General features: G+C 46.1%; 1 protein-coding gene across 1 annotated transcript in view; it reads right to left on the minus strand.

Moving 5' to 3' along the window:
* Window positions 1-25,297, minus strand: part of LOC138581135 (fer-1-like protein 4) — a 1,598,034-nt gene that overhangs the window by 375,578 nt on the left and 1,197,159 nt on the right. The gene's annotated exons all lie outside the window — the stretch shown is intronic.

Raw genomic sequence — 25,297 nt, forward strand, 5'->3', positions numbered from 1 at the left:
AAAGAGAGAGATAGAGCGATTAGCCACTAATGGAGATCATTGGATTTTCATGATGCTTAAGGCTAGAGGGATTTTGGAGGTGATTAACAAATTATACAAAACTACCTAGTAGTAGACCCAGAGTCAGAATGATAGAATCCCTAACCAAACCATTATTACCATACAGAGACAATGGGCCTCATTACGAGGCTTGTGGTAGCCGTGCCTGTACTACAGGCACGGCTGCCGCCGGTATCCATTTTTTTCCAGCACCCGTGAATGGGCAATTACCGGGTCATGCCGAGTTTGGGGACCCGGTAATTGCCCATTCGCGGGTGCTGGTAATAAGAGACTCCCCATCCCCATTCTGCCCCATAGGGCTGAATGGGAATGGGGAGGGTGGTAGCACCGGTACCGTTAATAACGGTACCGGTGCTACCATCCTGTTCTGCTCGCGGGTGCTGGTACGGCCACCAGGTCAGACCTGGTGGCCGCGAGCAGAACTCCTAGTATGGCGGTACGGTAGCCATGGTGCCGGTAGCGATACCGGCGCCATTGTTGCCTTACCGCCAGCCTCGTAAAGAGGCCCAATGACTTTTGTGATAGAACTACATTCATACTTGCATACCATGAATAAATTAAATAAGCTTGATAGACTACAGTAGAAGGATCTATACTGGTTGGCGATATTAGATGTGTCTGACTTGCATGCATCAATTGAACAAAAAGGTGTTAAGGAAACTGTTTAATATTTTAATGCAGCAAAATCAGCTTCCTTCCATGAACAGCATACCAAGATACAGGACAAGATGGAAAGCACCTTGAGTAATGTAGGGCAACTCCCCGCGATCAGACCAAGAATATACAACCCGCTAGGGAAAAAAGCTAGGAGCACCCTTTTTCGAGAAAGACAAGAGCTTTATTTTGTTTACAAAGAAAAAGACAAATCCACTGCAAAAGAGTCATCCGCACAAAAGTCAGGTAATAAATGTAAGAATCGTCACTAATGACGTGACACACTCAATACACAGTGTTAATCTCCCACCCGCATTGTCTGTCGCCAATATACATGCTAATGATTAAATATAGCCCATCTTCCAATTGGTCCCACTGTCTTCTTTTCCTATCTGCACCGCACATCAGTTGATGTCCTTGTCCATTTTGGAATACTGTAAAGCAATTGGTTACCATCAACTTGCACCACCCTACCTTCAATCCTAACAATTTGACATGCACCTAGTTAACTCAGTGGGCAATTTTGAGGTCAGCCTGGACCTTGTGGACAAAGCAGCCCTTTTCTCATCCCAGAAACATTGGTGCCCCCATCACGCCCTCCCCACAGTATGGGCATCATTCTTAGCGCTCCTCGGCACAAAACCTAGATCATGTCATTCTCCGCCATCCCTTTATCAATTTCCCTCCCCAAGAGTTAACCTAGCGTCCCACTAATTATTCCAGTTAACGAAAGATTTAAAGACCATTTCCCTGCACATCTGGTAGTTCAAATAGAGTGACCGTCATTCTGGGGGGCGCTAGTGTTTTAAATCTTGGTTTGTGTTTTTGGCATCCCAAGACCTCTGCCTTTGCTCCCAGGAACACGACCTTGGTACTAGGTTGCAGCCCTTCACTTCTCCGGCTGCACACATTCCTACCTAATTGGGTCAAAGGCCTAACTGATGTGAGGGTATATGCGTGGTCCTTGCCGCGCCTGGTAATCGGGATGCAATGGTGAAGCAAGGTATAAGGCCTTGTTGTTCTGTGTTTCCTGCGGGAACACCACCTGTGAGGATTCAGGCCTACTTGTAAACGTGGTATTAGTTAGTGGTATGAATATTGTGTATATAGACATATTAAATCTTACATAGTTCGATTGCCTCATTATTGGTTAGTTCCCCCTATGTGATCTCCCGCCAATTGTCCCCATCCATAAAACACACACCCCCGTCCTACACCGTCGCGTGCTCATCTCCATACTTTAGTATATTTTCCGCAATCTAAATCGTCTAGGAGGGGCGGTGGCCTGAACGTCCATCCCAAAAGTAACAATAACTTTATCATCATCAACAAGTACGTTTATTTCGGGTTGTTACAAATTCATAACACCAACACGATCTACACATTTCATTTAAACACATATAATAGAATAACATCATCAACATATTCCAAATATGTCATAAAATCCATTTACGAAATCATCACAGTTTCATCCCAGAGCGGTAGACAAGTGGAAGCTGTTGGCTGTGAGCTCGGTCCTTTCCTGTGTGGACGTCTGTGCTGTTGGCTTCGAGATCCGAGGTCTCCCGAGGACTGCTTTAGAAATGTTGGCAACTGTATCTTTAAACCTGCAGGGGACGCCGTTAGAGCGGATGTGCTCCACCCTCCTCCTACCTGCAAAAACCACTTCCGCAACGCGAAGCGGTAGCGAAGCGGTAGCTAAGTGGAAGCTGTTGGCTGTTTGCGGTGTGCAGCAACGGCAAGGAAAGATTTCTTTCCCTTCCCCTTTAACCAGTGCACAGGGGGATACTATAGCAGGAACATTGAACTTGTAAGTACAACGCTGTGAACTTAAATGTCACAATGACTTTTACATAACATGTTGAAAACCTTATACAGACTGCATTTGCTACTGGCTGTTTTCAACTGCAGTAAGCTTTAATTAACCAGCAATTCTATCGCTTGTTGACACTTGGTGCTGCTGGAAGACTGTAGGGTTGCTGCCCTTTGATCCCAGCTACAGTCCTAGTGTGTTAGAGAGAGCGCCGAGCGAGTGGGGCCTCGTGCCCAGAGGCGAGAGAGCGTGGGGTAACTAACCAGCAATTTTCATGGGTGATACTTGGGGCTGCTGGGAGACTGCAGGGCTGCTGCCCTTTGATCACAGCCACAGTCCTAGTGTGTCACAGTGTGCGCCGAGCGACTGGAGCCTTGTGCCCAGAAGCCATAGAGCGCAGGGTTCCAGTCCACTCATGGAATTTGGTTGTATTATATAGCCTCCTTGAAAGCACTGCTATCTCGGATCATTCCATCGTGTTCCATTGTGTGCTACGGAAGATGACTCATAAAGCCACTTTGCGTAGCGCAGGTACCCAACACAAATGTAACAACTTGCGCTCCATAATCAAACATGAGATGGCCAAAAGCTCAAAACAAGTTCTACCATCTCAGGCACAAATTACAGCATTTTATGGTGCTAAAAATGGCACAGAGTCCCAACATTCCTCATTAACACGGGAAGAGCTGAATGAGTCAATTTAAGCACAAACTTTGGACAATAATAACTCATTGCTAAATTTGGTCACTAACTTGAAAAAGGCCTCCAAGGGGTGGGGGAAGTCTTATTGCCAGACATAACTTGCCCTGAAGACGCAGCAATAATTAATTTATCTTGCACACCGGACATGACAGTCTTCGCCTCGCATTCCGATTAATCAAATACAACAGAATCTGACGGGCCGAATGAGTCGTGTATATCTACCAAAACTATGGAGGGTGACCAGGTTGGGGTAATGGAGAGTAAGATTGACGCTCAAACCAATACGCTTGTTACCATTGTTGAGAACCTCAGTGCCAGCAAATCTCTTACCCAGAAAATGCTCGATCTTGTGCTTCATCTGACAGAAAATATCGAATTGAAAACTGTGTCCGAAGGTAAACAAGAAGGCACAGGGCTGTCAAATAAAGGATTGGTCCAAACCTTGCCTAAGGCCCTTGGAAAGAAAAGAACAGTGGCCGTCAAACAGGTAACACCAACGGGAAGGCAGACAAAAAAAATCAACTACAAGTTGGGATTTGGAAGAAGTTTACATCCCTCCCCCAACTGAATTTAAAAAAGCAATAAAAAAACAAACGCTCACCACCAATTCCATATGTACCACCTACGCTACCTAAGCCCGTTCGCCACAAACAAAACAAAACTCAAAAATTGGCCAGAAAAAAAAGTGCTGCTGTGTATGTATAGGTTCTTGGTTTGAAAACCGAGATGTGGGTGGATCAATACGGCAGGCATATTTGCAGGGCCCTGTAGGAATTGGAAATAGCAAAGCAATGGCAAACCAACAAACTAACAAAATTGAGGGGGAAAAAAGGGCCTCTATTCAAATCCGGTGAAGCACCGCCATCTATCATTCCCCCCCTCAGAGTAAGGAAAAAATCAACCCTATTACTCCCCAGACCAAGGAACCAAAGGCTGCACTACCTATCATACACACTAGTGCCCTAAAAGATAGAGGCACCTGGGTAACACTGGAAGAGAACGACCCCACATGGCTAAGTCAATTACTAAACAGATCTGTCCTACTATCCATCTTCAAAAATCTTCCCTATTTGGAATTCATCCAGTCATTTGACATTTTGAAAATTGAGCTGCCTCTCTGGAATAGTAGCACGAATTGGACCTTAGTAGAGTTTGCATCACTGTTCATTGTGGCAATGATGAAAACTCACGCAGAGATATTGTTGCAAGCCGGTTACACGCTAACTGCTTGTCGGAAAATAACTGGTCAAAAGCAAGATGAAAATAAACAGGCATTAGCAACAGGACTCTCTAAAGTCACCCACACATCAGAGAGAGCATCACTAATAGGTTTAGAAAGCCAAAGCCAACAAGCGTAGGGAAATCTTCAACTACCGACCTCTGGATACCACTGTGCTCACACAATGGTGCAAACTGACAAGGGGAAAATAAATCAAGTTTGGTTTGGCTATCATGGAATACGCAAGGTTACTGCTCTTTTCTTGTTCATTTGAAAGGCTAGGCCTTATTGACAGAGGCCAACATATTTCTACTTCAAAAGACCTGGTGTACTAAGGATATCTCAATGGACGGCTACCAAATACTGACCAATTATGCTATCCAGGTGAAGAAGGGCAGGGCGAGCGGACGCCTCACAATTGGAGTTAAGGTACACTTGGGCTTCACCCCATTTCATCTCTTCAAGAAGTCACCAAACGTCCTAATGGGAATAATACAGCCCTGCATGCCTCCTTCGGAGGAAATCTAGGTCATTAACGTCTTTGATCAACCAGGCGGCTCCTAGACCTTGTCAATACTTAACACATGAACAACTGCGATCTCATATTAGTCTGAGAGATCTACATATGGACATGTTATACTGGCCGGCGATCTCAACAGGAGATCCCTACATTTACCAGAGTTCAGCAAGGTGGGGAGAAATAGTTCCTGTTAAAATTAATTGACTTTCATGGCCTGGAATTCCTTAAAATTGCCCCAACAAATTATTCTAAACCTTGGTCCAACGGGGTTGCCTCTTCAGTAATAGATTATGTTATAGTTGATGCGGAACTGAGCATCAAGTGCAGCTCAATTATAATTGTGCACAATAAGATGAGTGACCACGGTGCACTATGTTGGTCTACTGAGGTAAAAAATAAGAGAAAAATGGAAGGGATATGCGCAAAAACAACAACAAACTTTGCTGGCAATAGAATTCAATGGGATAATAAGAACATGAAAAAGCTGAATGGGTTCTTAAACCTGAATTTCCATGATCTAGAGCATTTGTTAAGGGTGGCTGATTGGGATTTTAGGAAAATACTAAAAGCCCTTATCCCTGTTTCCATAAATAATAAGAAAGGGTACAGAAATGATAGGAATAGCAATTGCGTCAAACCCTTTGATTATGTTATTTTGGAGAAAAGACTAAGCAATATCGCAAGGATAGGAAGGCAGCGATAAAGAATGTTATGTTGTCTCCATGTACCAGACTGAAATGTATAACAAACTTGGCTATAAGGTACATGAATTGGCAAAAAATGCACAAGTCTTCACTAAGGTGCATCACCTGGAGTAACCTATTCCTGTGGCTAAGAACTAATAATATGTCTAGATTCTGGCGCAACTTTAATAGCTTCCGTAAATCTCTTTCTTTGACGGAAATCAATCTAGTTACACAGGCTTGTTGACATCATATATCCAACACCTTTATTCCCCTTCAGTAACTTTAATACTACAAGATGATATCCCTGAGCATGTCGAGGGCGTATTGGAGGAGAAGCCTTGGGTAGGTACCTTAGAGGCAGAGATAGATGAGGTCAATCTGGAGAGACTAATCATGCAATCAAAAGCATCATGAGCCCCAGGGTCTGAAGGTATCCTCAACCTGGTTTATAAGGACAACCCAAATGTGTAGGTAAGACAAGACTGTTAGAAATCTACTTCATTCATATAATAAAGACTGGTAAAATACCTGATAGCTGGCAGCAATTCATATTAGTCCCAATTTTTAAAAAGGGAGATAGATTAACACCATTTCACTATTGTCTATTGTTGATGATGGATTCAAGCCAGAAAGTGTTCGCTAACATTCTACTGGAATGCCTAAATGCCTGGTTGGAAGGGAACAACATCTTAAGCATATTCCAAACAGGCTTTAGAAAGAAATACAGCACCACATCTAACATCATGACAGTACAATTCTTGTGGGAGTTAAGACCCAAGAGGAAAAGCAATCTATACTGATGTTATGTCGATTTTTCCAAGGCCTTCGATCTTGTGTCTAGAGTAAGACTTTGGAGGAAACTGTAAAGCTGGGGCATTGATCCCGAATGATTGCATTATTTCAATCCCTGTACACGAACACATCTGTGGCAGTACGATTAAACTCAGAAGGCTATCTCTCAGAATATATTCCTATGTGTGAGAGCTTAAAAACAGGGATGTGTCCTGGGTCCGGTATTACATAACTTGTATGCAGCAGATATGGAAGCGGCTCTCAAGCCTATTAGAAACTTCCCCCCAACATAAACGGGGTTAAAATTATATGTATGACATACGCTGATGACATCATAATATTTGATCAGACAGAAATAGGTCTACAGCGTACGTTGAATGCATTAACCACGTATGCAAAAGAAAATGTAATGTTATAAACACAATGAAAACAAAAACCATGTGTTGGGGAGTTTACAAGTACCGACCAGAAAACCCAAGTGGTACTTGGATAATACTGCTCTTGAAAATGTTAAGGAAGTTGTTTACCTAGGTTTCCCAATATGGGTAAAACCCATGGCATCTCACTATGAGGCTTTTATACAAGCAAAAATCTGGAAGAGATGGTCAGCAATAAAAGCTTATATTGATTATCGTGGTGGACGAAACGTTGAAGGCTTCATCTATATCTACAAAACCAGCACAGTTCCCGCAATTCTCTATGCTTTAGAGGGCCTTCCATTTGCACAGATGTGGTGGTTGGACAAGCTTGAGGGCAAGTTACTTCGCTCCATTACTAACTTGCCTCAGGGCATCCCAGTGGAAGCCCTGAGATTAGAATACAGGCTTCAATCATTATCCCCCATTTGGTCGGCAAAGAAGGTGCTGCTGCACTTCAAAGTGGGCAAAACAAGCAGCAGAACTAATAACTTATTAGAACTGCTTGGTAAGGAACAGCAGATGATCACTCAGAATCATGCAGTTAAGGATCTCCACGAGTTCGCTAAACATATCTAACCGAATTGGGCCTTCAATTGGAAATGATGGAAGGACGACCCGACTTGGAAATAATTTTAGAAAGAAAGGCACAAAATGGATTTGGCTATGTCTATTGACAAACTTCATGCCCTTAAGAAATATAGAGAATTTACTTCTCAGGGCTTTAAGCGTGGTGAACCGCGGAGATATCTAACCAAATGGTCAAATCCAGAGCTTAGGAGATTCACAATGAAGCTCCATATGAATATATTGCAAACTAAGGAATTTATTGGTATATGGAAAAACACAGGAAACCTGGATAAGATTTGCAGACATTGTTCAGCTGCAGTTGAGACGAGTAGGCACATATTGACCTCCTGCATAGCAATGATGGATTTCTATACAAGAGGTTATGGAGCCTATGTCAGCCATTCTGACAATATAAGTGGTGACCAATTTTGTCAAGCTTGATGGGGGCAGAATCAGTTGTAATAAAAGCAGCAGCTTTCTATATATGGAAGTGAGTTATGAGAGACGTTGAAGAGCCTTGTGCTTTATAATAGATAGGTTTAATGTTTCTGGATAAGTAATGAACTTCAAGATATTATTTAGTTCTAATTATTTTACTGTTTTATTGATGAATTGATTGTACATTTTTACACTGTAAAGTTTGATGTTCTCTTTCTCTTGTTAATTTTTGTAACTGTGCTAACAAGTTTAAATAAACTATGTGCACAATAAAAAAATAAAATTAAAAAACAGTTTAAAAAAGGTCAGAGATCTGTCTATTAAAATATGAATATCCCTCATCCTCCAAGAATAGTACATTTTGCCAATACATTTCTGTCCCAGAGGTTTATTACACTTCTTCACCCCCGACCCCCAATTTAATGCGTCTCTACCAAGCATTTTTCAAGAACCAGCGAATGCAAACATAAAGGCCAATTTAATCAAGCTTAACAAATTGCCAGGCAGTGAAAGCTTTTCCGTTTTCTCTAAGCATAATCAATACATGTTTTGCAACTATGTTCATTAAAAAGTTGGCAAAACAGTAAAAATGAGTCAAAGTCTCCCAAACCTGTGCATATATGTATACCCCAAACACTCCACATTTCTTTTAAACCATTTCTGCAAAACTGCCCTTACCAGGAGTATATTTAATCTGGCTGTAAAGGTAATAAGCTGCACACCCATCCAGAAGAGCCAGGGGTAAATGTGCACTTAACTGTGATTTTAGGAGCATATCACGCCTGTTATATGGTTCGGTGTGCGTTATAAATGTCAAAAGAAATAAATAAATAAAATCATCTTCTCTGCTAGATGTCAGGAATTGCAGGCCCCTGTTTTTTTAGCTCCTTTTTAGAAACATCCCTAATTCTTGCTGAATCATCAAAATACAGAGCCCAAGAAAGTTTATACAACAAAGACGTAATATGAGATAACCATCTTACTTTGCACTGGCCACATAGTGTAAGCAAATTCAGAATTAAGTGTTTTGTTAAGGCACCATGGGTACCAATCCATTGCGATGCCCAAATTAGAATTGGTCTCACATATATGATATCCATTAGATAGCAGTTTCCAGATATTTAGAATATACCGGACTTGACACAGGAAACATCAATAATAATCTTAAGAAATAGTTCTCTAAATTTTGGAGACAGGCAGCCTTTGCATACACCCCGATTTCCCGATAAAAACAAATTCTTGTCAGAATAGATTTGCCCTAATAAACATTAATCATATGTTCCCCTGAGGAGTGCCGCAGGGTCCTAGCAACTCTAAAAATAACCCCTATAGTTTGACCAATCTTAAAGATTGCTTTAAAATTGTGGTCATCCCACTTCAACCTGTTTTTAAATCTTAATCCTGAATAATCAAACGAGGAACTGCATTCCAGGTGCTGTTCTCCCAACATCATCGGCAGAACCGTTTTGATTTCCTGGACACACACAGCCTACAGCATTTTAAATGGTTGCCCCATAGACCCCTATTCTCATAAATTAGTCACACTCCATAATCAAGGCCTGTAATGAGCTAGGGATCTTGGCCAGTAGAACAGCATCCTCAGCGTAGCTGAGAACTGGCGTCCCCTGGCTCAACACCTAAGAACATCAATGATAAATGACTTTAAAAAAGGGATAAGGGCATTAACATATACATTTTAAAGAAGGGGTGCAAGCACACATCTTTGATGGACCCCCTTATGTACCAAAATACATTTAGTCAATTCCTTATCTCGCACACATACCCTAGAATTCTCATGAAGTGCTTCTAAAATCAGAATTAAGGGTTTTGGTGTACTGATATCACTGTCTGAAGTAAGCTCCAATGTACATGGTGAAATGCTAAACTAAGGTCCACAAAGGCCACATACATAGGTGAATCAAGGACCAGGATGTGTTTCATCAAAATGGGGTAAAGATTCAGTTACTGGTCTGAAGGCTAGTTGTGTGTCAGACAGGATGTTATTGTATGTTATCTAAGAGGTATGGTATGAAGAGGGTAAAGATGTATTACCCTTTTTAAAGATCAGAACAATTATTCTGGTCTTCCAACAGTCAGGGAATTGATTAGTCAAAATAAAAGCATTAGAGACATGGGGCCTCATTACAAGTTTGCCGGTCTGGAATTAATGTTGCCGGTAAAACCGTACCTGCACCGTTTTCCAGACCGGCAAACTACGAGTTCTGCGGGTGGTTGCCGTCCCACCTGCTAGGTCTGACCTAGCGGGCGGAACGGCACCCGCACGCAGAGATACACGGAAACATCGGCACCATTACGACATGGTGCCGGTGTTTCCGCGGTCCCCATTCCCGAGGAGTCCTATAGGACTCCACGGGAATGGAGACTAACAGAATTGCTGGCGCCGCATTTACCGGACCACCAGGTCTGTAATGCCCCAGTAATTCCGGCAAGTCCGTCGCCAGTAATTCACTATGGGTCTGGCGGAAGCCTGCCGGTTTTACCAGCACGGCTACCGCCTGTCTCGTAATGAGGCCCATGCACTAAAAAGGGTTCCCATAAATCTGGCAGTGAACAAAATAAATTACTTGGGACACCATCAATCCCTGGGGATTTAAATGGTTGCTGTCTCTGCAGAACCAGAATCAACTCCTTGAGTGTCAACAGTTCCAAATATTCCCCGTTTACTGGACTATCCACAGTTGCGCTATTTATGGTATCCTTAACCATATACTCAGTGCTAAGAAGTTTCTTTTTTTATTATCAATAGCAAATGGTATATACAAACAACATGTGTGCAAGACATGCTCCTTCATTGGCGAACATATTTATGGGGCATCTCAAACCGAGTTTCTCTAAAATTTGAATCATGGTGCAAGAAACAGTATATAGTGGTCAAGATGGCCATTTCTATGATTTGAACATCAATTACACTTTGAACTATAATAAGAAGAATGTCACATTTTTAGATAATCATTCATGGACATCTGAAGTGTGCAATCCATTCTGCACGCTACCAGCTGTCAGAAAAGGCATGTGGTTAACAACATAACCAAATAAGGATTTATTAGGGCCAGGCTAAATTGTAGTTGTGATGCAGATTATGCACAAGTGCCAGACATTACACTTGGGAGATTCATAGAGAGAGGTAGTAAAGCTGAGATCAATTATAGATCCATACCAAATATAAATGGATATTTATCACACAATATTTAGCACAAACTCATATTCACCATCAAATGTTTAACACATATTGACATATCTTGCAACTGGATCCAGATTTACAAGAGTATAATCATAACAAACCACATATAATATACAGAAAATCACAAACTCTGTGCAACAAGCTATCTCCAAGCTATTTGAATACACGGAATGAACGAAAAAACACATGGCTACTGCCGTTGAAACCCATGTGTGATTCCTGTAATGTTTTCTGCTTTGCAGTACACAAGATAAAAGTTTGAGTATGGTAATATAAAGACATTCCGGGCTAAGGCAATTATCAACTGCCAGAGTATCTTCCTTCTCTATGCTTCTATGTGTGTTTGTGCAAGATATGCGGATGACGCATAAAATACCAACTAAGAATGAGACTTTCAGAATATCTAAGAAGCATTGAGAGCAAGGAGGACAAATAGCTCAACATTTGACTTAAGAACACTGTGAGGTTAAATTGGAAGAGGAGCTGAGATTTCTTGGGTTTAAATACATTTTTAAAAAACACTCAAAGAGGGAGCAGAGAAATATTACTGTTTATGTGGGAAGCCAAATTAATCTGTACTGTGAGACCAATCAATTCAGGACTGAATCACTGCATCCAAACCATATTTGGCCAACACAAGTATGATAAGCACATTGATCTATAGAAATGTACTGGCCATAAGCCTTTTCTAAATCTGAAAACTCTGTACCAGCCTTCAAGAAAAAATGTAAAATCCAATGATATAGGTTCTTGACAAAAAATAGTGGCAGAGTGTACAATTGTTCTTGGGATTCAGGAGTTTCCCAGAGTAAAGATATCTTGTGTTACAGAAATGTCAGAATATATATGAATACTATAAACAAGAAGCCAACGTAATGGGAAAGACGAGGGGATATAATTTGCGAGTATTGCAGTATAGAACATTTTTTATCATATGTCTTTAAATTGTGGATGCAGGTTTTTTGAGTTTGACATTCTTCAACCTATGTATAAACTATTGTTATTGAACACGGAGTTACTGAGTGTCAAGTAAACAACTATCAGGGTAATTCATGGAATTTCGCACAAAAGTGTCGCACGTGGCTGGCGCACAGCGTGCCCGTGCGAATGTTTGCGCCAGCCGCGTGCGCTAAAATCGTTTTCCGCGCACAGCCTATTCATGAATTTTCGCATCCAAAACCAGCCGTGGCACAGCTTGGCGCAGCGACCCTGCAGCAGCGCAAGTTATGCCCCCAAGAACGCCCTCGCGCAAGGAAAAGCCATCAAAATCCCCAAACCAGCGCAAAGGGCTGCGCCAACCCTGGACCAGTTTACCGGACTGCCAAACAGCAAACGCCAAGCGGGGAACTTGTATTACGGGTTTCGCGGTAACACGCGATTGGCCTGGGTACGTGTATTTCAGGGGTGCGCGGGAAGTACTACACGAGATTGGGCTGGGTACGTGTATTTCAGGGGTGCGCGGATGTTTTCACACGCGATTGTCCCGGGTACGTGTATTTCAGGGGTGCGCGACAAGTTTTACACGCGATTGGGCCTGGGGGAGCGGTGTACGTGTATTCCAGGGGTGCGCGTGAAGTTTTACACGCGATTGTGCTGGGTACGTGTATTTCAGGGGTGCGCGGGAAGGTTTACACGCGATTGGTCTGGGTACGTGTATTTCAGGGGTGCGCGGGAAGTTCTACACGCGATTGGGCTGGGTACGTGTATTTCAGGGGTGCGCGGGTGTTTTCACACGCGATTGGCCTGGGTACGTGTATTTCAGGGGTGCGCGAGAAGTTTTACACGCGATTGGGCCTGGGGGAGTGGTGTACGTGTATTCCAGGGGTGCGCGTGAAGTTTTACACGCGATTGTGCTGGGTACGTGTATTTCAGGGGTGTGCAGGAAGGTTTACACGCGATTGGTCTGGGTATGTGTATTTCAGGGGTGCGCGGGAAGTTCTACACGCGATTGGGCTGGGTACGTGTATTTCAGGGCTGCGCGGGTGTTTTCACACGCGATTGGCTTGGGTACGTGTATTTCAGGGGTGCGCGGGAAGTTCTACACGCGATTGGGCTGGGTACGTGTATTTCAGGGGTGCGCGGGTGTTTTCACACGCGATTGGCCTGGGTACGTGTATTTCAGGGGTGCGCGGGAAGTTCTACACGCGATTGGGCTGGGTACGTGTATTTCAGGGGTGCGCGGGTGTTTTCACACGCGATAAGCCTGGGTACGTGTATTTCAGGGGTGCGCGGGAAGGTTTACACGCGATTGGGCTAGGTACGTGTATTTCAGGGGTGCGCGGGAAGTTTTACACGCGATTGGGCTGGGTACGTGTATTTCAGATGGGCGCGGGAAGTCCTACACGTGAATTGGCAGTGTGGTTCCTCCCAGGTGTCCCCTCTACCCCCTCCACGGACCCTGCAGCCAGCCCACACCACAGGGGACTACCCTGCACCCCTGGTCATGTCCCGCAGGCAGCCCATCCACCATGTGCATGCCCCCCAGCCAAGCCACATGTCACGTTTCAATATGCTCAACAACTCATGTCTCCCAGCACCCCCACCCACCAGCACTGCGGGGCACCTGCCAGCAGGCCCCCACTCATGTCCCCTTACACCCCCACACCCCAGCAGTGCGGGGCACCTGCCAGCAGGCCCCCACTCATGTCCCCCTGCCCCCAGGTCATGACGATCCTCAATCATGGCCCTTATGGCCAGCATACCCAGCACAAAGACCCAACCAAGTACTGCATCCACCCACATAGAAAAGGCAATTACATGATACAACCCCAATGGCAAGTATGTAAATGAACACATGTCCGTCACACACACATACACAATGGGTGCAAGTGAATGTCAAAACCCATATCATGACATGCATGAAACCAATGAGATAATAACACACATCGAAGTATGAAGAAAAAAAGTATTAATCACAACATGAATGGAATTAAAATCAAACAAACAACAATGGGAATAAAAAAAGAAAAGCAGCATGTCCGTGAAAGAATGAAAAACAAGAAATCAAAATCCAAAGAAATCCAAAAGAAATGGTGTCCAAAGTCACAGTCCAACAAATCAAATCCAAGGCAAAAAATGATAGTGAAAACCATTGCTCCATGGTGAGAAAAAAAAATATAAAGAGAAGAATCCAATGGTGAACAATATACAGATGAACAATCCAAGGTCCATGATCCCAACTGAAGAAATGAAACCTAACAAAAATCCTACCTACTAAAAAAATATATACAGAAACGTGGTGCATTGTCCAAGCGCAACCAAAATAAAGAAAAAACGAAAGGAAACTTAACACTAAAGAACTATTTACAAGGGCAGCGGGCTAGTCTGACGGCTCACTTCTGGATGTCCCGGGCCAGGGCATCATCGAACTCCTGCTCTATGTCCCGGAGGCGGTCTTCTTCCATGTCCCCGAGGGTTCGCAGGGATGATGACATCCGGACCTCCAAGTCCCTGCGAATCGCCTCGAGGCACTCGGCCCGCCTCAGGGCCCTCCGCATGGAGTTCTCCGCCCTGACCATCGTGAGTCGTGCCTCTTTTGCCCGCTGCCGCTCCGCATCTATGGCGTGGCCCAACCGCTGCCACACGGAAGACACTTCCCGTCCTGGGTCCTCCTGCCCTCCGGCCGATGCCTGCCCCTCCGATGTCGAAGGCCACGAGCCATCATGGCTCCCACCTTGTTGCTGCTGCTGCTGCTGCTGCTGTGCCTGTGCCCTGCCTCCTGCTGCCTGCACATCCTCCTCCGGCTGGGGTGCAGTTGTCGAGGTGGCCACCCCTGCTGGACGTCCGACTCCCGACTGTGGCAGGGATGTGTCCTCCACAAGCCTGGCCACACGGTCAGAGGCAGCTCCACAGGGCACCCAGCTGATACATGGGTGGGAAGATGGCACGGAGGACGACTGGCGCATAGGGGGTTCAGGTGAGGAGGGGGTCGTAGCAAGTTCAAGTAAACGGAGGATTCCGGCCTGGGTGACCTGTCCCAGTAGGCTGACGCGGTCAACGAGCCATACGAGATAACCTGAAGTCTCCTCATGAAAAGACCGCAGGTCACCTCGCATGGCCTGTTGACGCATCGCCACCACACTCAGGACAGGCTCAACCCGGTCCCGGATAGCCACGTCTGCAAGGAGAGGAAGGCCAGGTGTTGTGCGGTTATCCCCTCCCTGAAAACGGGTCTGGACGTAGGCATCCCTGCTGGTGCGAGATGATGCAGTCACAGGATCGGGGACAGGATTATACACAGGCACCTTCGCGGCGGCCTGTGCTGCCTCCTGTCCCTGCCCCTGCGCTGCATCACTAACACCAGTGGAATCCCCACCTCCAGACCCCATCTCTGTCCCTTGCACGGCCTCCTCCTCCCCCAACCGCCCCACCAACCTGGATGACTCCATGCCATCTTCCGCCGTCGGACCCTGTGGGGTCTCAGCTGACCCTTCTGCTGCCGAAGAGTCCAACTCCGACCTCCGCCTCTTGGACCTTCCCCCGGCAGCAGCGGCCTGGGACGCGGCACCGGACTCCTCTCTCCCCGACAAGATGACAACCTGGGAGGGGAGCCGGGCCTTGCGTCTCCGGCTGGTGGTGTGATCCCCGCCGCTGTGCTCCACAGCACCCTCTCCGCCCTCTTCATCAGTTGACTCTGCAGACAGGGGGAGATAGGAGACAGGCATCAGGACACTGTACAATGGACTGATACACACATGACAGTTGCACATGAGTGGCAGTGTCAGACTTCAGACATGGCATCACAATCCCCAACACACATGGCATGTCAACTCACACACACATGGCATGGCACCTGCCAGCAGGCCCCCACTCATGTCCCCCTGCCCCCAGGTCATGACGATCCTCAATCATGGCCCTTATGGCCAGCATACCCAGCACAAAGACCCAACCAAGTACTGCATCCACCCACATAGAAAAGGCAATTACATGATACAACCCCAATGGCAAGTATGTAAATGAACACATGTCCGTCACACACACATACGCAATGGGTGCAAGTGAATGTCAGGCGGCAACATCCATACACATACAACAGCATGAGCAGTCAAAGGTGAGCCAGACATCACATGAAACACAGGAAGTGCACTAGACATGCACTCACGCCACCACACCTACATGCATGTGTACACCTCCAACAACTGTCGCAGTGATGAGATTTGCACCCATGTCACATCGGGCAATCAGTCTTCTACATATCAGTGTCCCAACAATACATGTTGCATCACTGTTGCACCCTTGTCAGATACACACACATGCACATGTACACGGTGCAGATACATGCAGCTGGAACCGACATCCATGTGTCACACCACAACCATGACAACTTACATACACAGTCATTCAAACATGTGTGCTCAGACATCTGCATTTGCCATGCAAGCTTACACACACATGCACCATCCATGTGTCTCACACAAGAGAGGATTCGCATGTGTTAGCCCCACGGCCCTGTACATACACATCCATACATGGCCCTCCAAAAAACACATGTGCAACCTGCACACTACAGGCACACCACCACACGCACAGCTTGCAATCAGCATGCATGTACACTTACCGCTCAACTCCAGATGGGTCTGCCTCTCAAGGACCTGGCCGTGGAGCGCTGGGGATACGCGTTCCAGGACCCTCATCTGATGTTCCGACAGGTGGCGACCTTGTTGAGGGTCCTGGCCCTGAAGTCATCCCAGCGCTTCTTGACATGTTCGTAGTCGCGGATTGCCACCCCCTCCGCGTTGATGGCAGTCACGATGTCCGTCCAGATCCTGGTCCGTCCTTCCTTGTCGGCGCACATACTTCTGAAGAGGGCATCATACTGCCCCAGGACACCAACTTCGGTGGCACTGAAGCTGGTGGCCCTCTGCCTCTCTGGCTGGGGGTTGCCAGTGCTGCCAGATGGTGTTGTGCCCGACATGGCAACCCCAGAGGCAGGAGAGGGTGGGCATCTGGGTCCTGGGGCTGGGCTGTGGAGCGATGGAATCCCAGTCGGGAGTCTTCAGTTCCAGCAGGGGTGGTCACAGCAACTGCACCCCTGGCTGATGTGCAGGCAGCAAATAGCAGGGCACGTGGGGAGCAGGCAGTCAGGCAGCAGCAGATGGCAGGTGGGAGCATGCTCGGGGCTCTGGGGGGCAGTAATTCGGCCTTCTGGGCAGGAGCGTGGTCTTCCGTGTGCATATGCGTGGCCAGCTTGATACGGAGTGATTTGGCACGTGAAAATTCTGCACGTCAGCGTGTGATTCGAGGAAAAGCCCTTAGCGCGTAAGCGCGTCAGCACGCATACGCGATTTCATTGGACCAAAGGCCCTTAGCGCGTAAGCGCATCTGTGACGTATCGCGCACGGGCATTGCCCTGGCAGGGCTTGAAGATCCCACGTGGATTTCCATTGCTCTGTACGTGCTTTTCGTGGGGTGCGGAGCGTGTGTTTTCCAGGCGTTGGGGTTCACATGCTATTACTTCACAGCGGGTGGGTGTTGGCTATGTGTTCTTCTACACGCAAGGCAGACGGTGAGTGGTACCCTGCTCCCAAAGGCCTGATCGCGTGTAAAACCACCCGCGAGCCCCTGGAATACACGTACCCGCTCCCCCAGCCCCGATCGCGTGTAAAACTTAACGCGCACCCCTGAAATACACATACCCAGGCCAATCACGTGTGAAACTTCTCACGCACCCCTGAAATACACGTACCCAGGCCAATCGCGTGTAAAACTTCTCGCGCACCCCTGAAATACACGTACCCAGGCCAATCGTGTGTGAAACTTCTCGTGCACCCCTGAAATACACGTACCCAGGCCAATCGCGTGTAAAACTTCTCGCGCACCCCTGAAATACACGTACCCAGGCCAATCGCGTGTGAATCTTCTCGCGCACCCCTGAAATACACGTACCCCGCTCCCCCAGGCCCGATCGCGTGTTAAATTTCCCGCAAGCCCCTGAAATACACGTACCCCGCTCCCCCAGGTCCGATCGCGTATTAAACTTCCCGCAAGCCCCTGAAATACACGTACCCCGCTCCCCCAGGCCCGATCACATGTTAAACTTCCCGCAAGCCCCTGAAATACACGTACCCCGCTCCCCCAGGCCCGATCGCTTGTTAAACTTCCCGCGAGTCCCTGAAATACATGTACCCTGCTCCCCCAGGCCTGATCGTGTGTAAAACTTCCCGCGCACCCACGGAATACACGCACACGCTATTATTCACACAGCGGGTGTCCGTGTTTGCCGCGTACCCCTTTGCACGTCATTTGTCCTAGAGGGCCACAGTATGGGACATTCATCAGAGCTGTGTATACGTGCTTTTTGTTAGCGCACATTTTGGCGCACATTTTTTTCATGCGCAGGGACGCAACCGCCTGCTTTCGTGTGGCGGACGTGTATTGGCCTGTGTGCGTCTTTGCCCGTGCGCTAGTTTGCCCTATTCGATTCCATGAATACGTGTTGTAGGCGAGCGTGTGGGCGTTCCGCGCACTTGTCTCCTGTACTTCCCCCGTGACGCCCACATTTTCACGAGTTGTTCCCCATTCCGCGTGTCACGCCCCGTGTTCCGCCTACTTTTGTTATGTGCGCTTTCGCTGTGGCCTTAGCGCACGCCATTAGATGACCTGTGCGCCGGCGTGCGCCGCACACTTTTTCAGCGCACATCCCACATTTTACTCACGCACGGACTTCCATGAATAGATGTGTGCTGGTTTCCCTGCGATATTCGCACTTGCACTGCGATTTTTCCAGTAGCACTGCGAATCGCACGTTTTCGCACGCATGCACCGATTTTTTCAGCGCACATTCATTCCATGAATCGGCCTGTTAGTGTTTATAGGTTGTATTGTGTCCTTAGAAACTTGATCACAGAAGAATAACAACAATTCAACTTTGAAACATTATCAAATGAGATACAATTTTTACTACCTGGTGTAAAAAGGAACAAATCCATAAATAACTGAAAGAAGATCAGAACTTGTAATTGCATTGAATGAACCAATATAGTAAAGTTAATTTAATATTGTTTTCCCTTTTTTGTTTTTTCTCTTTTTATAATTTATTCCCTTCATTCATCTTCAAAAAAGATGCCTTAATGTTTGTGCTTGGCTATATTATGTTTCCCGAAAAACCTTGAAACAGCATTTTACATTCCAAATATTTGACCAAAGCACGAAATGCATGTCAGTCTTTATAACTTAAACCATGCAAAGTACTTTAAATTAAAAGGAATATTCAGAAGTCTTTACAGTTTTTTCAACCAAGGAGGATGAGGACCTTGTGCGTATGGGAAGTTATGAAAGCCAGGAGCAGTCAAGTATATCTGGCCTTTTTAGATTTGACCCAGGAGTTTGGCTCTATTGATCGTGGTATTTTAATGTAAAAGTTAGATGGGACTGCGGTCCCTGCAGGACTCTGACATTTAATCCAACTACTGCATGAGGATGAGTCAGCAACTCTATTATGCTCTAGATTTAACAACTATGCTACAGATTTCAACACAAAGGGGGGGCGGGGGGCCAAAAGGTGACAAATTATGGCTATTGGCTTTCGCCCACAGAATAAAAAGGTGGAGGATTTTCAAAAACTGAAGGACCCCACCAAAGTGGGAAATCAGAAGAGCCTGTGCGGTTTGACGAGTTACAATAGAAAGTTAATTGAAGACTATGCATAGATCACAGGATAGCTGACTAAACTAAAACAAGGTGTGCCAGGGAAATGGGGGAGGAACAACATGAGGCTGTAGCTATGTTAAAGGACCTCCTAGCAAAGACCCCATGTTTGGCTTACCCCAAGAGTGCTCAGGGCTTGTTCCTTGAGATTGCATTTACAGATGTATGTATCTCAGAAGGTTTATAACAGAAACACAACTCAAATAAAAAGATAACTGCTTATGTCAGAAAGGCACTGCCACAGGTACAAACACTGTTCAATGAGTGGGAAAAGTCTTTTATTCATTGCAGCCTGGGCCCTACAACACTTCCTCCCCATCATACAGTACGAGTTGGTGATAATTGAAACTTCACATCAGCAATTGAAATTTCTACAAAGTAAGTGAATTGGGAAAGGGAATATTTCCCAATCAAGAATAACCTCATGGGAGTCAGCATTCAACGGCTTCCCAGAGAGGTGCGATATGGACAAAAGAAGTGCCCTGTTGCCCACGGATTGTGGCAAATCTCAGAAGTTGAAAATATCTTTATTAAGTATAAATAGTTTACACACAAAGCTTCTGACGAAGATAAATGTCTAAATCTACCAACAGTACACGTGAATGGCTGTGCATATGATATGATATGATATGATATGGTATTTGTAACGCGCCTATACACAAGTGTTTCAAGGCGCGACGAGGCGGGGGGTGGGGGAAACAAGGGAAAGACAGACAAACGATCCTACTAGGCCAGGTGTCATTCAGATCGCGCAAGTGCCGAGGTAAGGGGAAAAAGGAGAAAGTGCAAGGGGAGGAGGTGGGGGGGAAAGTGCAGTACAAGGTAAGTAGCGTAAAATAAATAATGAATAAAAAGGGCCAGCTGGTGGCAAGTGCGAGGTAAGTGCAGAGCAAGTGCTGGGAAGGGGGCTGTAGGGCTACAGTGACAGTCCCACGGTGCAGGGGGGGCCAAGGGAGGCAGTGCAAGTGGAGAGTGGCTGGGCCCTGGACCGAGGTCGCTGAGAGTGGCCCAGATGCAGGTTAAGTGCAGAATTCAGTGGGGAGTTAAGCAGGTTTAGCAGGGGAGAGGGAGAGAGAAGGCAGAAGCGAAGAGGAAGGTTTTGAGGTGCTTCCGGAACCGGAGATGGTTCTCCTCAAGTTTCAGGGAGGCAGGAAGGCTGTTCCAGAGGGAGGCCCCTGCTGCGGAGAGAGATCTACCCCCAGCTCGTTGCTTCGAGAAGCGGCTGACCATGAGGGAGTTGGAGACGGATGAGCGAAGGGCTCGTGAAGGAAGATATTTAGGAAGAGAGAGTTGAAGGTATTTAGGCCCCAGCCCCCAGAAGGCCTTGTGGACAATGCAGAGGGTTTTGAACTTAATCCTCGCAGCCACTGGGAGCCAGTGAAGAGATTTCAGTCCAGGAGAGATACGGTCCCTGGGCTTGAGGCCAAGGACAAGTCTCGCAGTTCTGTTCTGGATAAGTTGCAGAGGGCGGAGAGTGGAGGCAGGCAGATTTAGATAGAGGCTGTTACAGTAGTCCAGCCTTGAGAGAACCAGGGCTCGGGAGACAGTGAGCTTCTGGGGGAAGGAGAGGAAGGGAAGAATACCTCTGAGGAGGTGCAGTTGGTAGTGAGACTTCTTAGAGACGTCAGATATATGAGGAGAGAAGGAGAGTGTGGAGTCGAAGATGACCCCGAGGTTTTTAGCCTTGCAGGTAGGGGCAGGAGGGGGGCCAAGGGAGGCCGGCCAGAGAGCTGAAGGGAAGGAGGGAGTGGGTGTGCCGATGAGTAGAATCTCAGTCTTACTGGCGTTAAGGCAGAGGTCATTGGCGGCACACCATTCCTTGATAGCAGACAGACAGTCGGAGATGAGGGAAGGAGAGGAGGAGGCCGAGGGTAGCCTGAAAATGAGCTGGGTATCGTCCGCATAGCACTGGAAGTAGGGGCAGAGAGCGGCGATGCGGTGGGCAAGGAGTGCCAGATACTGGTTGAAAAGCCAGGGAGAGAGGTTGGATCCCTGGGGGACACCACAGGTGGAGAAAAAGATGTCAGAGAGGAAGGAGCCCATTTGGACCTGGGAGGGTCGACCGGAAAGGAAGGAGGTCAGCCATGCCAGAGCCTGTCCAGTGATACCCAGGTTATCACGGAGGCGGTTTAGCAGGATGGCATGGTTGACAGTGTCAAAGGCAGAGGAGAGATCGAGCAGAATGAGAACACAGGGAGTGTTGGAATCGAGGTTCAGGAGCAGGTCCTCACGGATGTTCAGGAGAGCAGTTTCCGTGCTTCTGGCCGCTCTGAAGCCGGATTGATGGTCATGAAGATTACCAACAGATTCAGCATGGAGGTTAAGCTGGGAGATGGCCAGTTTCTCCAGGAGCTTGCCCAGGAAGGGAGTAATGGAGATTGGGCGATAGTTAGCGGGGCAGGAGGGGTCGGAAGAGGGTTTCTTGAGGAGGGGGTGCACAAGGGAGTGCTTGAGGGGGGATGGGAAGACTCCAGAGGCGAATGAGAGGTTGCAAAAGTCTGCAAGGGCAGGAGCCAGGGAGTCGATGTGGTCCTTGATGGTTTTGGAGGAACAGGGGTGAACCTGTTTTGACGAGGCTTTCATAGATCGGACTTGTCTGGAAACCTCATCAGCAGAAAAAGGTGGAAAAGCAGAGAAGGGGGGCGGAGGGGCGGCTGCAAGAGAGCAAGAGGAAGAGCCGGGAAGAGAGGGAGGGAGGAGAGAGGAGGAGAGCGAGGATAGGATGTCCTGAGTTTTTGAGATGAAGTGCGAGGCCAGTGCAGTGCAGAGGGCCTGGGAGGGGACCGGAGAGGTAGAGACTGCAGCAGGGTTGGCCAGCTCCTTGCAGATTTTAAAGAGTTCGGCCGAGTTGTTAGAAGCCTCAGAGTTCACATGAACATTGACCCTGATAAGAAATGAGTTGCAGGGATTGGAAATGCGTGGGGCATAAATGATGAGATCCCTTAACACGGTCTTCGGATAGGCTCGAGGAATAGTCAGATAGCCAAGCTGGCTTCCATTTACAATGCGATCTCCACGCCTGTAGAAAAAAAACTAAAGGAGTTAATGATTGTCACTGATTTTGATTTTGCCAGAAAAAGCTTTGTGGAATACCATCAAAAATAAGAGGAACGATGACATGCAACAAAAAAACACATTAAAGATGAGAAGCTGATTCTAGCCAATGACAGCCTTGTTAGGGAAAATAGTATGAATGTCTACTGGAAAAAAAGATCACAGACATTCTAATAAAGCAGGTGAGGATAAGAAGGGGAATGATGAGGCCGAACAGCTGGCCAAAATTGGGGCACTAATGGGAGAGGTATTCCCTATGGGACCACTTACTTGGTGAGTTACAGGTAAACGTGTTGAAATGGTCTAAATCTCCTCAGGGAGGTCACCAGCCTGTTGTCCAGTAGAGCCTTCATAGCCCTCACCAAGACATGATCAGTGCCCAAAGGGCATTTTTCTCTGAATTTAAAATGTGGTTATTGAATATGCCGTGGTAGACGTAATCAATAACCACATTTTAAAATCAGAGAAAAATCCAATTACTGATGAGAATTGCATTGGAAAGGAGGAACTGAAGGTTATAATGAAGAGTAAAAAAATAATGTCATTCAGAAGGAGGGTTTTTGGTCCGCAAACCTGTTTCAGGTCTCATCTAGTGGGTGGTACCTGTTTCCTTCCATGGGCTTTCTCTGTTGCACCATGCCTATGGTGAGATTACAGCGGGTCACAGAGTAACCCAGAAGACATTTGCATATTGGCCACATATGTTACAAGATGTAGCACTAAATACCCAGGGATGTTTAGTGTGCACCTATTTCCAACACAGTTCTTCAAGTCATAGAGCACCTCTTTTAAGGAGGGGTTTTACCCTTCTATGGTCCGATTTGAAAGAGGACTTTATCAGTCCAGTTCAGAGATCAGCGCAAGAGAACAGGTATATGCTTACTGTAAAATGTTTGGGGGTTTCCGAAGGTGTAGTAAAACCTTAAAGATATTTTCAAAATGCTTGTGGTAGAAGCAGGACCTAGTTGGGATTTGTGACTTTTATTGGTGATCATAGCCATACGGCTACACCCTCCAAGAATACAACCTCATCCTGATCACAGGCAGGAAAGTGGTACTCCCCAAACACTTATTATACAGGACCAATGAAAAGACTTTGATAAACGTTTCCACAATCTATGTATATGTGGAAAAGAAAAGGAAGTACCGGCAACATGCACTTGCATTTGCAAAGAGAAATATATAATTGGCAGCTGATAGGGCCAAAACGTACTATGTCAAAAAAAGCAACCGTTTAAGAATATAACGTTTGAGATGGTGTATATCAATTCAATTTCGCAAAGGGTAAAATGAAACATTGAAAATTTAGGCTTCATGGCATGGCCCCTTTACAATTATGGATATCATTTCCCCAGTTGTGTATAAACTTATGGTGAAAGAAGGCAACCTGGTGGTGGAACAAGTTGCCCATATAAACCATCTGAAGCACTGTCTCCCCAAACATGAAACCAAAAGGTTAGTTACCAGATAGAAACAGTAGGGGGTAGACTCTCAAAAAGCAGCACAAAGGAAAGGAGCACAGAAAATGCGCTACTTTCATTTGCGCTAGTTTCATAAACGCCCAGGTCACCTTATTCTCAAAGGTCACATGAATTACATGAGGGACTAGACAGTGGGCAACAATGTGCTGTTGAGTCCCCTTGCATACATTAGTGCCATGAGTACATTACCTAATCGAATTTTAGATGGAAAATACTACCATTGAAACAAACAACAAAAGGTCCTGTATCGGTGAAATGCTAAAAAAGCATTATGATCGATGTTAGAGAGATGGAAATGCAAGTGACGGCTGAGGTTTAAAACGCAAACTGTCACACTTAAAATAAAATCATGATAGGGTCAGAAATGGCAGTCTCATAATTTGCAACTCCCCCTGTACCTGTGCCCACAGGGGCAGTGGGATGACCCTAATTTCTGCACATTTATAAGCACATCCTGTTTGAGAATTTCAGGTGCGCTTTTTATAAGTGTGCAGAAATGTCCTCTGATATGAGCAAATGTGAAAAGACTTGAAAAAAGGCATCTGAATGTGAGCATTCAAGAACCATTCATTCAGATGCCTTTTGAGACTCGGAAGGCTCCTTTTTTGGCACAAGTGATGAGCGCCCAAAAACGTTTTTAGAATCTGGCCCATTGTTTCACTATGCAGCTACATGTTGGAACCAAGAGGAAAATACATAGAATTGTTCCTACATCCGGTAACACAACAGGCGAGATCTTTCTTGAAAGATACGACGGACATGATCAAACTGGTTGTAGGCCTACAATATAATGTCAATGAGAATATTTTGGTTACTTATGATGAAACCACTTTTTGAAAGAACTCTATGTAACAACTACTTCATCTTCGGAAATGAGCCCCAGCCTAGCAAACATTTATATGGCAGACTTTGAGGACAGGAAAATCTTCAATTACAACCCTTTCCAGCATAATATAATCTATTGGAAAAGGTATAATGATGATGTGTTTTTCATCTGGAAGGGGAAAATATCTATCTTGCCTCACGTCATAACTTGGTTAAACT

This window comes from Ambystoma mexicanum, chromosome 3p, assembly GCF_040938575.1.
Source record: "Ambystoma mexicanum isolate Mex_15411 chromosome 3p, UKY_AmexF1_1, whole genome shotgun sequence".
Classification (NCBI taxonomy): domain Eukaryota; kingdom Metazoa; phylum Chordata; class Amphibia; order Caudata; family Ambystomatidae; genus Ambystoma; species Ambystoma mexicanum.